Here is a 10,831-nt window from a genome sequence, read left to right as displayed (position 1 = left end):
AGAGGGCTTGTTTCTAGCTAATCACACTGAGCTGAGTCCACAGGGAAAGTAGTGCCAGCTTCACATCCTGTGGGGTCTGTACAGTCCCCGGATCTGTTGGACAGCAGCCCAAGATCTATACCAGTGCCCTGCCGGGTACCATCTTGCACAGAGGAGCAAGGGCTCAGAAGACAAGAGAAGCAGTGGTAAACTGTGCATGCACTAAATCAGTAGGACCCAGATGATATTTTCACGGAACCAGAAACTGTTGGAATGCAGGGAGGACAGCTGAGCTGCACAAGAGCTAAGCTGGGAACATAAACACTTAGAGCATTGCACATGCTCTTCAGAGAAAGCAGATCCATCGTGGCACTCAACAGACTCCACCCAAAATAATTCCAGGTGACATTCAGATTTAACGACCAGCACGTGTCAGTAAGATCAGTACTGCTGACAACCCAGTTATTCAGAATAGCTGGCATTTTCCTAATCCAGGACATAGGTAGAACATAAAAATTGGCTTGTAGATCTGCAGGTAATACATCTTAGAAACCTGCCCTAAGGAGAAAAATCTGCCAACCAGAATTGCAATGACAAAAGGGAAGAGACAGAGCCACTATGGATGTTACTGAAGACTCCTTGGCAAAGGAGCAAAAGCCTCGACCACCCTCAGAGTTCCCTGCGGAAGATATTGAGAAAATGGAGGACACAGAATTCAGAAAATTTGTTATAAATCTTGTGAATAACAATGAGAAGCACGTAATGCAGGAGGAGTTCAAGGAACTTAAGGCATATGTCACATAGGAAATAAGTCAAATGAAAGCTGTTTTATCATAAATGAAGAATAAAATGGAGCAAAAAAAAGCACAGTGGAGAGTCTCAAAAATAGAATAAATGAGGCAAAAGAAAAAATATCAAAATTGGAAGATATCTCCTGTCACCAAGGAGAAACAAACAAAAAGCTGAAAGCAGAGCTGGGTCAAGCTAAAAACAGCATCCAAGAATTAAAATATATGATTAAAAGGGCAAATATAAGAGTTATAGGAGTTCCTGAAGGCACAGAAAGATACGCTGAGATTGAACGTGTACTCAGTGAAATATTAAATGAAAACTTTCTTAATCTGGGGGAAAAAATTGGAAAACAATATACAAGAGGGTAACAGAACTCCAAACAGGGTTGATCAAAAGTGAACTTCACTATGACACATGATAATCAAGCTCTCTTCAGTTGAACATAAAGATCTTTAAATATGCACATGAAAAAAAAATCAAGTGACCTATAGAGAAACCCCAATCAAACTCACAGCTGACCTCTCAGAGGAAATGCTACAGGACAAAAGAGACTGAAGTGACATATTCCAGATTCTATAAAGAAAAAACTTTCAGCCGAGAATAACATATCCAAGAAAGTTCTCCTTTGTCTTTGAAAATGAAATAAAATTCCTTCACAATAAAGAAAAACTCCAAGAATTTGCCTTTTCTAAACCTATCCTACAAGTGATACTCAAAGATATTCTCATGAAAGAGAAAAGGAATAATAACTACCAAAAAATAAAGGGAAATGTAGAGAACATCCCAGCAAAAGGCCAACAGAAGTCTAAATCAAAGAACAATCCATTACTAAAAGGACAGGGCCAAACTGCCATTACATTGAATGTAATGGCTTCAACTCATCAATCAAATGCCATAGATTAGAGGACTGAATCAAAAACAAAACCCATCTATCTATTGTTTACAGGAGACATATCTCACCAACAAAGATCAGAGAAAATTGAAAGTGAAAGGATAGAAAAAGATATTCCAAGTGAATGGTAAGGAAAAATGTACAGGTATAGCCATTCTTATACCAGATGACATAGACTTTGATGTGAAAAACATTAAAAGAGATGAAGAAGGACACCACATAATAATCAAAAGATTCATTCAATAAGAAGATATCACCATAAAAACGCATATGTGCCAAATGCCAAGGCATCTAGCTATATGAAATAAATATTAATGGAACTAAAGGGAGAAATAGACTCCAATGCAATAATAGTGGGGAATTTAATACCTCTTTAACATCAATGGACAGATTGAGGAGTCAGAAACCCAGAAAAGAAACAACAGAACTCACCCAAGCACTAGAGCAATTGGACTAAGTTGATATCTACTGAACCTTTCATACTACAGATAGAAAACACCTTTTTTTTTTCATCAGTACATGGAACGTTCTCCAGAATTGACCATGTTACAGGCCACAAAACAAGCCTCAGCAAATTTTTAAAAATCAAAATTATACCATGCATTTTCTCAGACCATCATAGAATGAAACTAGAGACCAGGAAGTCAAAACACCCAGGAAGAAATGCAAACACATGCAGACTGATTAATATGCTACTAAATGAGCAATAGATTGGAGAGGAAATCAAAGGGAAAATATAAAAATGGCTTGAAACAAATGAAGGCATTAACACAACATATCAAAACTTATGAGACACAATCAAGGCAGTGTTAAAAGGAAAGTTCATCTCAGTCAATGAACTAACTTTACAGTTGAAGAAACTAGAAAATGAGTAGAAAAGAATCCCAAGATTAGTAGGAAAAAAGAAGCAATCAAAATAAGGCAGGAAATAAACAAAATAGAGGCCAAAAGAACTAAGCATAAAAGCAATGAATCAAAGAGCCAGTTCTTTGAGAAAATCAATAAAATAGACTCCCCACTAGTCCAACTAATTAAAAAAGGAGAAGATACACATTAGTAGCATCAGTTGGAAATATAACAACAGATACCTCAGACAGACAGAGAATTACCAGGAACTATTACAAGCACTATATGTGAAAAAATGAGACTTAGAAGAGATGGATAGATTCTTGGACACATACAATCCACCAAAATTGAATCAAGAAGCAATCAATAACCTATAACATAGACTGAGATCGAATTGGTAATTAAAGCCCGCCAAACCATGGAAAGTCCTGGACCAAATGGCTTCACTACTGAATTCTACCATACATTTCAAGAGTAACTTAACTCAATCCTCCACAAGCTTTTCCAAACAATAGTAAGGGAAGAAATCCTTTCAAACTCTTTCTAAATACCAAAACCAGAGAAACAACAGAAAAAGAGAACTAAGACTGATATCCTTGATGAACATAGATGGAAAGATCCTCAACAAAATACTAGTCAACAGGATCCAACAGAACATCAGGCACATTATTCACCCAAACCAGGTGGGATTCATCCCAGGCATGTAGGGATGTTTCAACATTCGCAATTCAATAAATGTGATACATCACATCAACAGATTGAAAAATAAAAACCATATGAACATCTCAATAGATGCAGAGAAGGCATTTGATAAAATCTGACACCACTTCATGCTGAAAACTCTAAGCAAGATAGGCATAGAAGGAACATTCTACAACACAATCAAAGCGATTTATGAAAAATCAATGCCAGCATCATACAAAATGAAGAAAGATTGGAAGTGTTTCCACTAAGATCTGGAACTAGACAGTGATGTCCACTGTCACCATTACTCTTTAATATGGTATTGGAAGTCCTTGCCAGAGCTATCAGACAAAAAAAAAAAAAGAATTAAAGAAATTCAAATCAGAAACAAGGAACTAAAATTATCTCTATTTGCAGACAACATGATTCTCTACATAGGGGAACCAAAAACTCAGTCAAGAGACTATTAGAACTCATAAGATACTTTGGCAGGGTAACAGGATACAAAATTCATGAGCACAAATCAATGACACTAGTGTACAAAAATAATTCCATGGCTGAGAAAGAAATTGTAAGTATAGTTCCCTTTAAAATAGCACAGAGGAATACCTAGGAATTAAGCTAAGTATCACACACACACAAAAGAAGACACTGAAAAATGGAGAAACTTGCCATTTCCTGGGTTGGCAGGATCAATAACATCAAAATGTCCATATTACCAAACGTAATATACAGATTCATCACAATCCCAATCAAAATCCCAAAAACATTCTTCTCAGAAACAGAAAAGAAGATACAAAAGTTCATCTGGAAACACAAGAGACCATGAATAGCTAAAGCTATCCTGAAGAATAAAAACCAAGCTGGAGGAATCACAATTTCAGACCTCAAGACATACTACATAGCAGTGGTCATCAAAAGAGTCTGGTACTGGTACAGAAAGAGAGAAGGAGATCAATGGAACAGAATAGAAACACCAGAAGAGAGCCCACACACACACACACAACCTGAAAACAATCCAGGGGAAAAGCCTGCTCTATTCAACAAAATGCTTTTGGGGCAACTGTATAGCAGCGTGCAGAATTAAGAAGCAAGACCCACATCTGTCACATTATATAAAAATCAGTTCTAAATGGATCAAGGACCTAAATTGATACCCAGAAACCATCAAACTATTAAATGAAAACATAGGAAGTACACTCCAAGATAAAGGGTCAAGGAAAAACTTCTTAGAAAACACTCCAAAAGCACAGGCAGTCAAAGCTAAAATAAACAAATGGGACTACATGAAACAAAAATGCTTCTGTACAGCAAAGCAAACAATTAATAAATTGAGGAAGCAATCAACAGAAAGAGAGAAAATCTTTGCACACTACACAAGTGATAGCGGACTAATATCCAGGATTTACAAAGAGCTTCAGAAACCCAGGAGCAGTTAAAAAAAAAAAACTGAAGAAATCGGCAAAGGAAATGAACAATGAATAGACATTTTTCAAAAGAAGGGAGGATTCAAATGGCTAACAGATATATGGAAAGAAGCTCAGGCTTCCTAGCCATCAGGGAGTTACAAATGAAAACCACATTGAGGTTTCACCTAACTCGTGAGGTTGGTCTACATTCAGAACTCTGCTAACAACACCTGCTGGCATGGATGTGGGGAGAAAGGTATCTGCCTTCACTGTTGGTAGGAGTACAGGCTAGTACAACCACTACGGAAATCAGTATGGAGAGTGCTTAGAGAATTGCAAATAAACGTGCCTTATGACCCAGCTATCCCATTCCTAGGAACATTCCAAGGGAAATCAATATTGCATATGAAAAAGGGATTTGTAATCATATATTTACAGCAGCACAGTCTACAATTGCAAAGACATGGAAGCAACCCAGTTGCCCGTCCAAAGAGGACTGGTTGAAAAAACCATGGTACATCCACTCCATGGAATATTAATTATCCATTAAAAAGAATGAAATTATATTATTTGCAAATAGATTGTCCCAACTAGAGACCATTATGTTCAGTGAAATAAATCAATCCCAAAAGGACAAATACCATATGTTCTCTCTAATATAAGGAAGCCCCATCATGCAAATTGTAAGTTCAATAACCTTTCCATACTGTTTTTGCTGCATACCCTGTGTTTTTGATGTTTTTGTTTTCATTTTCATTTCTTCCAAATGGCTTCTTTTCTCTTGTTGAATTCATCACTGGTTCATGGATCACATGATGGCATCATTTTATCCAAGAAGCTTTTGTGTTTTCATTTCTTCACTCATGCGTTAATTATTCAGTGGTGCACTTTTTCAACTCCATGATGCTGTAATTGTTGTTGTTGTTGTTTTATCTTCATACCTGTTGTTGACTTTGTTTCATGGCTTCTCATTTAAGGGAATGTATAGTGATGGCGTAGCAGAGATGATCATATCCAGATGTGAAGATACAATGCAATATGCATCCTACTTCCAAATCAAAGATGGATTCCCAATGAAACTGTTGGACATGTTTATAAAATGGGATGATGGACTGTCTGACATTGTTGGTACCAGCCATGTTGGGGCACACTTAAATAACAGACTGATGGACTTAGGACTGCTTATGAAGGACTATACTATTGTAATATGTGGGGAAAATCAGTCACAGGGTGGGAATTTGGGGTGAGGGGGAATCCCAGACTGTATGGAATTGTACCATTAAATTCAAAATTTTTAAAAAGACAGAGAGTTACAGAGACCGACACAAACAGAAGGAAAGCTCAGGAGCTAAAGGGTGTTTGTGTACACTCCTCCTTGAGTATTTACTGGTCAGGACATGCATGTGACACACCTGCTTGAGGTAGGAGGGGGAACTCGAGGAAAGAACAGGCAGAGCAACCCTTGCACTTAGATAGGGCAAGGAATCCTCGAGTGAGAAACTCTTGTAATATTAGCAAGCTTCAACAAGCCAACCGAGAAAGGAATGTGTTTATTCCATACACAGTTTCATTTATACAACATGCAATTTCACATGAGTTTTTTTGAAGAACAAGTGTATATCATGGAACATTGGCTAGACATAAAAGGCAGACCAAAGGCTGCTCAGTTGCTATACAAGCAAGCTTGAAAGTCAGTTTCAAAAGGACCATTCATTTCCAGATAACTCAACTGTATCTCTGAACCAATCTCAGCAACAGATAAAGGAAGCTGTAAACATTGATATAAAATGAGATGAAAATTGCAATTTCTAGCGATTCAGTCAAAAATCATCTGACATGTAACAGGAGAATGTGACAAACAACAAACAGTGCAATAGTGACAGAAGCAGAAATGACTCTGAAGGAAGTAGCTGAGAATGTTAAACAGATATGACTAAATTTTACACATTCAAGGATGCACAGCTATCATGAGTGTAGTAAGGCACTGGGATTAGAAAGAACATATTAAATCTAGTGATCCACTAAAGAGAAGCAGTAATGATTCCTTTCCTTATTCAGAGGGCGAGCATCCCACTTATTGCCCCCCAAAAATATTCTAGGAAGTGAAGGGATAATGTTAATAATTACCATGGAAACATAAAATGAGATTAATGGGGTTAAATTCTGACATAGGATGTAACTGCCATTTCCTCCCCAAACCTAGCATGAAACCAGGGCTGAAAAGTACTTGGTGCCCAAACATCCAAGAAAAGTTGACGCATAGCAGACAAGAGAATTTTTAATGCTGCCACTGCAAAGATATGGTAAACATCTAACATGCAAGAAATACATCACTCTGATCCTTACACAGTGTGCACATGTATTGGAACTTCACAGTCTGTTGTGAAAACATTCATAATTACCATGAAACAATTAAACAGTATTAAGAAAAAAGTGGCACTAAAAAAATTTCAACACAAAAACAGAAGGCCTTCAGTCTTTTGGACATTTTGATCAGCCATAAATCTCTCCTAGTCTGTCCTTTATGACCTCCAGGTGCTCCATGACTTTCTTCCAAGGACAGTTCCAAGCTCAGATGCCACATCCTGTCCCCTGTCATCCTTAGCTGCCCCTTATCTCAGACCCAGAGTATCATGCTATCTTCCAATCCCCAGAGCCTAAGGTAAAAAGAGTTGTGCCAGAGAAAAGTGCTATCTCTCAAGACGGGGACATTTCCTGCCCCCCGATATTGAAAGGGTGAAAAACTGTCAAGCCCCCTCTTCTACAAAGCAGGTGGAACTGACCTTTGAGGACAGTTCTCCAATTAAACTAAATCCAAGTCTGCTTGGAACTGGCAAGCCTTGTCACAGGTGGAATTGTAAATATTCTACATGAGGTGCCCAAGGGAGTCAAAATATTCGCAGATGTCAAAGTGAAAGAAGATCTGTTGCAAGGTCAGAAACAGATGTAACGGAATCTTAACATATCAACCTGGGGATGAGACATGGAGGGCACACACACTGGGCATCCTGGTGATTGGAGTGTCTACTGCTTTCACTGAATCTCTGTTCCTGTGCATGATGAGATGATCCCAGATCCAAATTTTATGTCATAACCTGATGGAGAGCCAGACCCAAACCTGTCCCACAGCATGGGATAAGCCAGAGGAACCTGCAGCTCAGTTATCACTACCTTTTCCAATGCAGCCACCTTCATTCACACACCATAAGCTGAATTTCTGCCAAGGACTCTGGTAAAGCATCCAAAGGGACTGGGGGAGGTATATTCTTTCAAGGAAAGGGTAGATCCAAGGTCAGGTACTGACCAAAGCTAAAGCTAGTCAATGAGGGGCTTCACCCATTCTAGAAAGAGATTCCACTGTCCTGACAACCAAGTGTAAAAAGATACCAAAGTCATGCCTTTGAAAACAGACATGCCTCAGCATGTGAACCAAAGCATACAACATGTCTTGAGCTCGATATGAATCAGAACACCATGGAAAACAGCCAGGAAAGTGGCAACTCAGTTACTCTGGGCCTCTCCATTCCTTCCAGGGAAAGAAGCCTTGGCTCCCAGCAGAAAACTATTCAAATGTAAGGCACACTTCTAGTGCCATGACAACGTTTAAAAGCCTGCCAATGGACACAGAGAGGAAAGACCTCTTAGCATCAGGGTGAGTGTGAGATGGCAATACTGATCAACTTCAAACCTGAAGATGAGCAAAGCATTCCTTGCCTTGTATGTTCAGAGAGGGCAAATGTTACAGGGGAGATCCACGGGTAGATTCTGCATCCAGCTGAGGAGAAGAGAGACTCAAGTTTTTCATGTTCACCTTTCTCATTCTCACACGCACCAAGATACGTGTCTGCATAAGTGCCTCATGCTTAGGATAAATACTGTTCATTTGTAAAATAATTATTGATCTCTCTATATATTATTCTCCATTTCCTGTAAAGAAAGGTGTGTTTGTGTGTGTGTGTGTGTGTGTGTGTGTGTGTGTGTGTGTGTGTGTACTCAATACTTGTCAGTATATACTCTGGCATGCACAAGAACATGAGCACTCAGATATGCACTGCTTAACATCAGGGCATGCATTCCAAGAACAGTGTCACAGCGTAGCTTCATTGTTGTGTGGACACCATTCAGTGCACTTATATAAACGAAGAAGACTGCCAGGTCACCAGAGGCTACCATTGTGTACAAAATCTCTCATTGTTCAAAATGCTGTTCTTTGTTGCATGACCGTATTCAAAGGCAATGGTGGATCCCGCTGCCTGGAGCACTCTTCCTCTACACATCCACAGCTAACTCCCTCACCTCACCAAGTGCTTGCCCAAGGGTCAGTTCTTTGCAGTTTCCTTTGCCCCCACTCAACTCCTTATTTTCCAATAAGCTTGTGTTACTAGAAAAGGCACTGTTTCACGGCCAATATTGTGGTGCTGTGGGTTAAGCCACTGCCTGTGAAGCTTGCATCCCATAGGAGCACAGGTTTGAGTGCTTCACGTTTGATTTGGCTCCCTGTCAAAGCTGCTGGGAAAGTAATGGATGATGCCCTCAATGTGTTGACTCCCTACCACCTATGGGGGTTGTGAAGCAGCAGATGGAAGATTCTGGTTCTCTCTCTCTCTTTTTCCCTTCCCTCTCTTTGTATTCCCTTCCTCTTCTCTCTTTTCCTTCTTCTCTCTCTTGCCTGCCTTTCAAATAAATAAATCTATCTGTTATTGCATTGATTCAAATTGGCTACTATTAGTTTTCACTCTCTGGGAACCAGAATTCTTTGGCCTGGCACAATAATCTAGTGGTTAAATCTTCACCTTGCATGCACTGGGATCCCATATGGTCACCATTTCAAGTCCCAGCTGTTCCACTTTCTTCCCAGCTCCCTGCTTGTGGCCTGGGAAAGCAGTCGAGGATAGCCCAAAGCCTTGGGACTCTGCACCCACATGGAAGACCTGGAAGAAACTTCTCGATTCTGGCTTCAAATCAGCTCAGCTCCCGCTGTTGCAGCCACTTGAGGAGTGAACCAGTGGACAGAAGATCTTTCTGTCTCTCCTCCTCTCTGTACATCTGCTTTTCCAATAAAAACAAATATTTTTTAAGAAGAATGTAATTCTTTATTTTGTTCACTAGCTTAGCCACTGAGCACCTAAACAGGGTCTAGTTTAGGACAGATGTTGTATACTTACATACAGTGCTTTCCTAAATATTATTTCCTAGTTATTTTATCAAACTAGGGAGTTAGATAAGAATTGATGGTCTCTTTTTTATTCTTCTTTTATTTAAAAGGAATAAAAAGGGTGCTATAGGGGATTGAATATGAACAGCTGGTTTAAAAGAATGAAATAGCCAAATTTTAGGTTTTTACTAATGGATGTGGAGACACCTTTTGTGCCACTTTGAATCATTGGAAACATGACATGGTTTTCCACGTCAAAAACCTGTTGCCCTGGCAAGAACCTCCACCTCTTTTTATTAGCCATGTAGCAACATCAGGAGCACTGGCGGCCACATATTTCCTTTCATCCATTCCTAAGGAGGTAGTTCCCCGTCTGGCAGCTCCAAGGGCTTAGCTGAAAGAGAACTGGCCAAACTTCAATCAAGATAAACTCCAAGCTCTTTTGAGCAGAGGGTCAGGGAGCAATGCTTTCCACATGCTGCTGGGTTGTTCCAAAGCCTTGCCAGGAACAGTGACAACTCCTCATCAAGAGCAAACAAGTCACAAAGATACACTGAACTGTATGTCAGGACAGCAGGGCGCCAGAGCTGGCTTTATCACTGGGCACCTAGCGATGGTACAAGAATTAAAATTTGGAGGAGAGGGGTGGATCTTGAGAGTCTGGGAAATGACAGGGTTGAAGAAATCTTCTCTGAGATCTTGTTGACTTCCCTTTCATGTCCATCTCGAGGTATTTCTGAGGCATCCTCGATTTGACCTGTACTACCACACAGCATTCTCTCTTCCTCACAATGTTAGCATAGATGAAGCTATGTGCTGAGAGTGGCTGCCCTGAATCCAAGACACAACTCATTTTCATATGTTTTTGACAACTGAGAAGCCCCTGGTCTTCCCACATCAATGGCCAAAGAAGACCCAAGTGGGTCAGGGAAACAGAATGCCCATAATCTTCTAAAAAAAAAAAGTATGCAAAGAATTCTGATTGTCCAACCAACCACCAAATTACTTGATTACAGACCAGGGAAGTCTAGTAAATGAGTCAATCTTCTATAGTAATCCACTAGAAGATTGACT

At 39.6% G+C, this 10,831-nt stretch overlaps 1 long non-coding RNA gene across 1 annotated transcript; it reads right to left on the bottom strand.

Annotated features, from left to right (window-relative positions):
• Positions 1–1,360: 1,360 nt before the first annotated feature.
• On the bottom strand, positions 1,361–9,360 carry LOC121158999. The gene is made up of 3 exons (XR_005884288.1): positions 9,350–9,360; positions 4,898–4,902; positions 1,361–1,440 (listed from the first exon to the last, which is right to left on the bottom strand). It is a non-coding gene; the product is annotated as an uncharacterized LOC121158999 (long non-coding RNA).
• Between the last annotated feature and the right edge of the window lie 1,471 nt (positions 9,361–10,831).

This window comes from Ochotona curzoniae, unplaced genomic scaffold (assembly GCF_017591425.1).
Source record: "Ochotona curzoniae isolate NIBS_2020 unplaced genomic scaffold, NIBS_Ocur_1.0 contig_4064, whole genome shotgun sequence".
NCBI classification, from domain to species: Eukaryota; Metazoa; Chordata; class Mammalia; order Lagomorpha; family Ochotonidae; genus Ochotona; species Ochotona curzoniae.
Note: the sequence above shows the minus strand (reverse complement) of the source record. Positions and strands in the feature narration are given on the sequence as shown.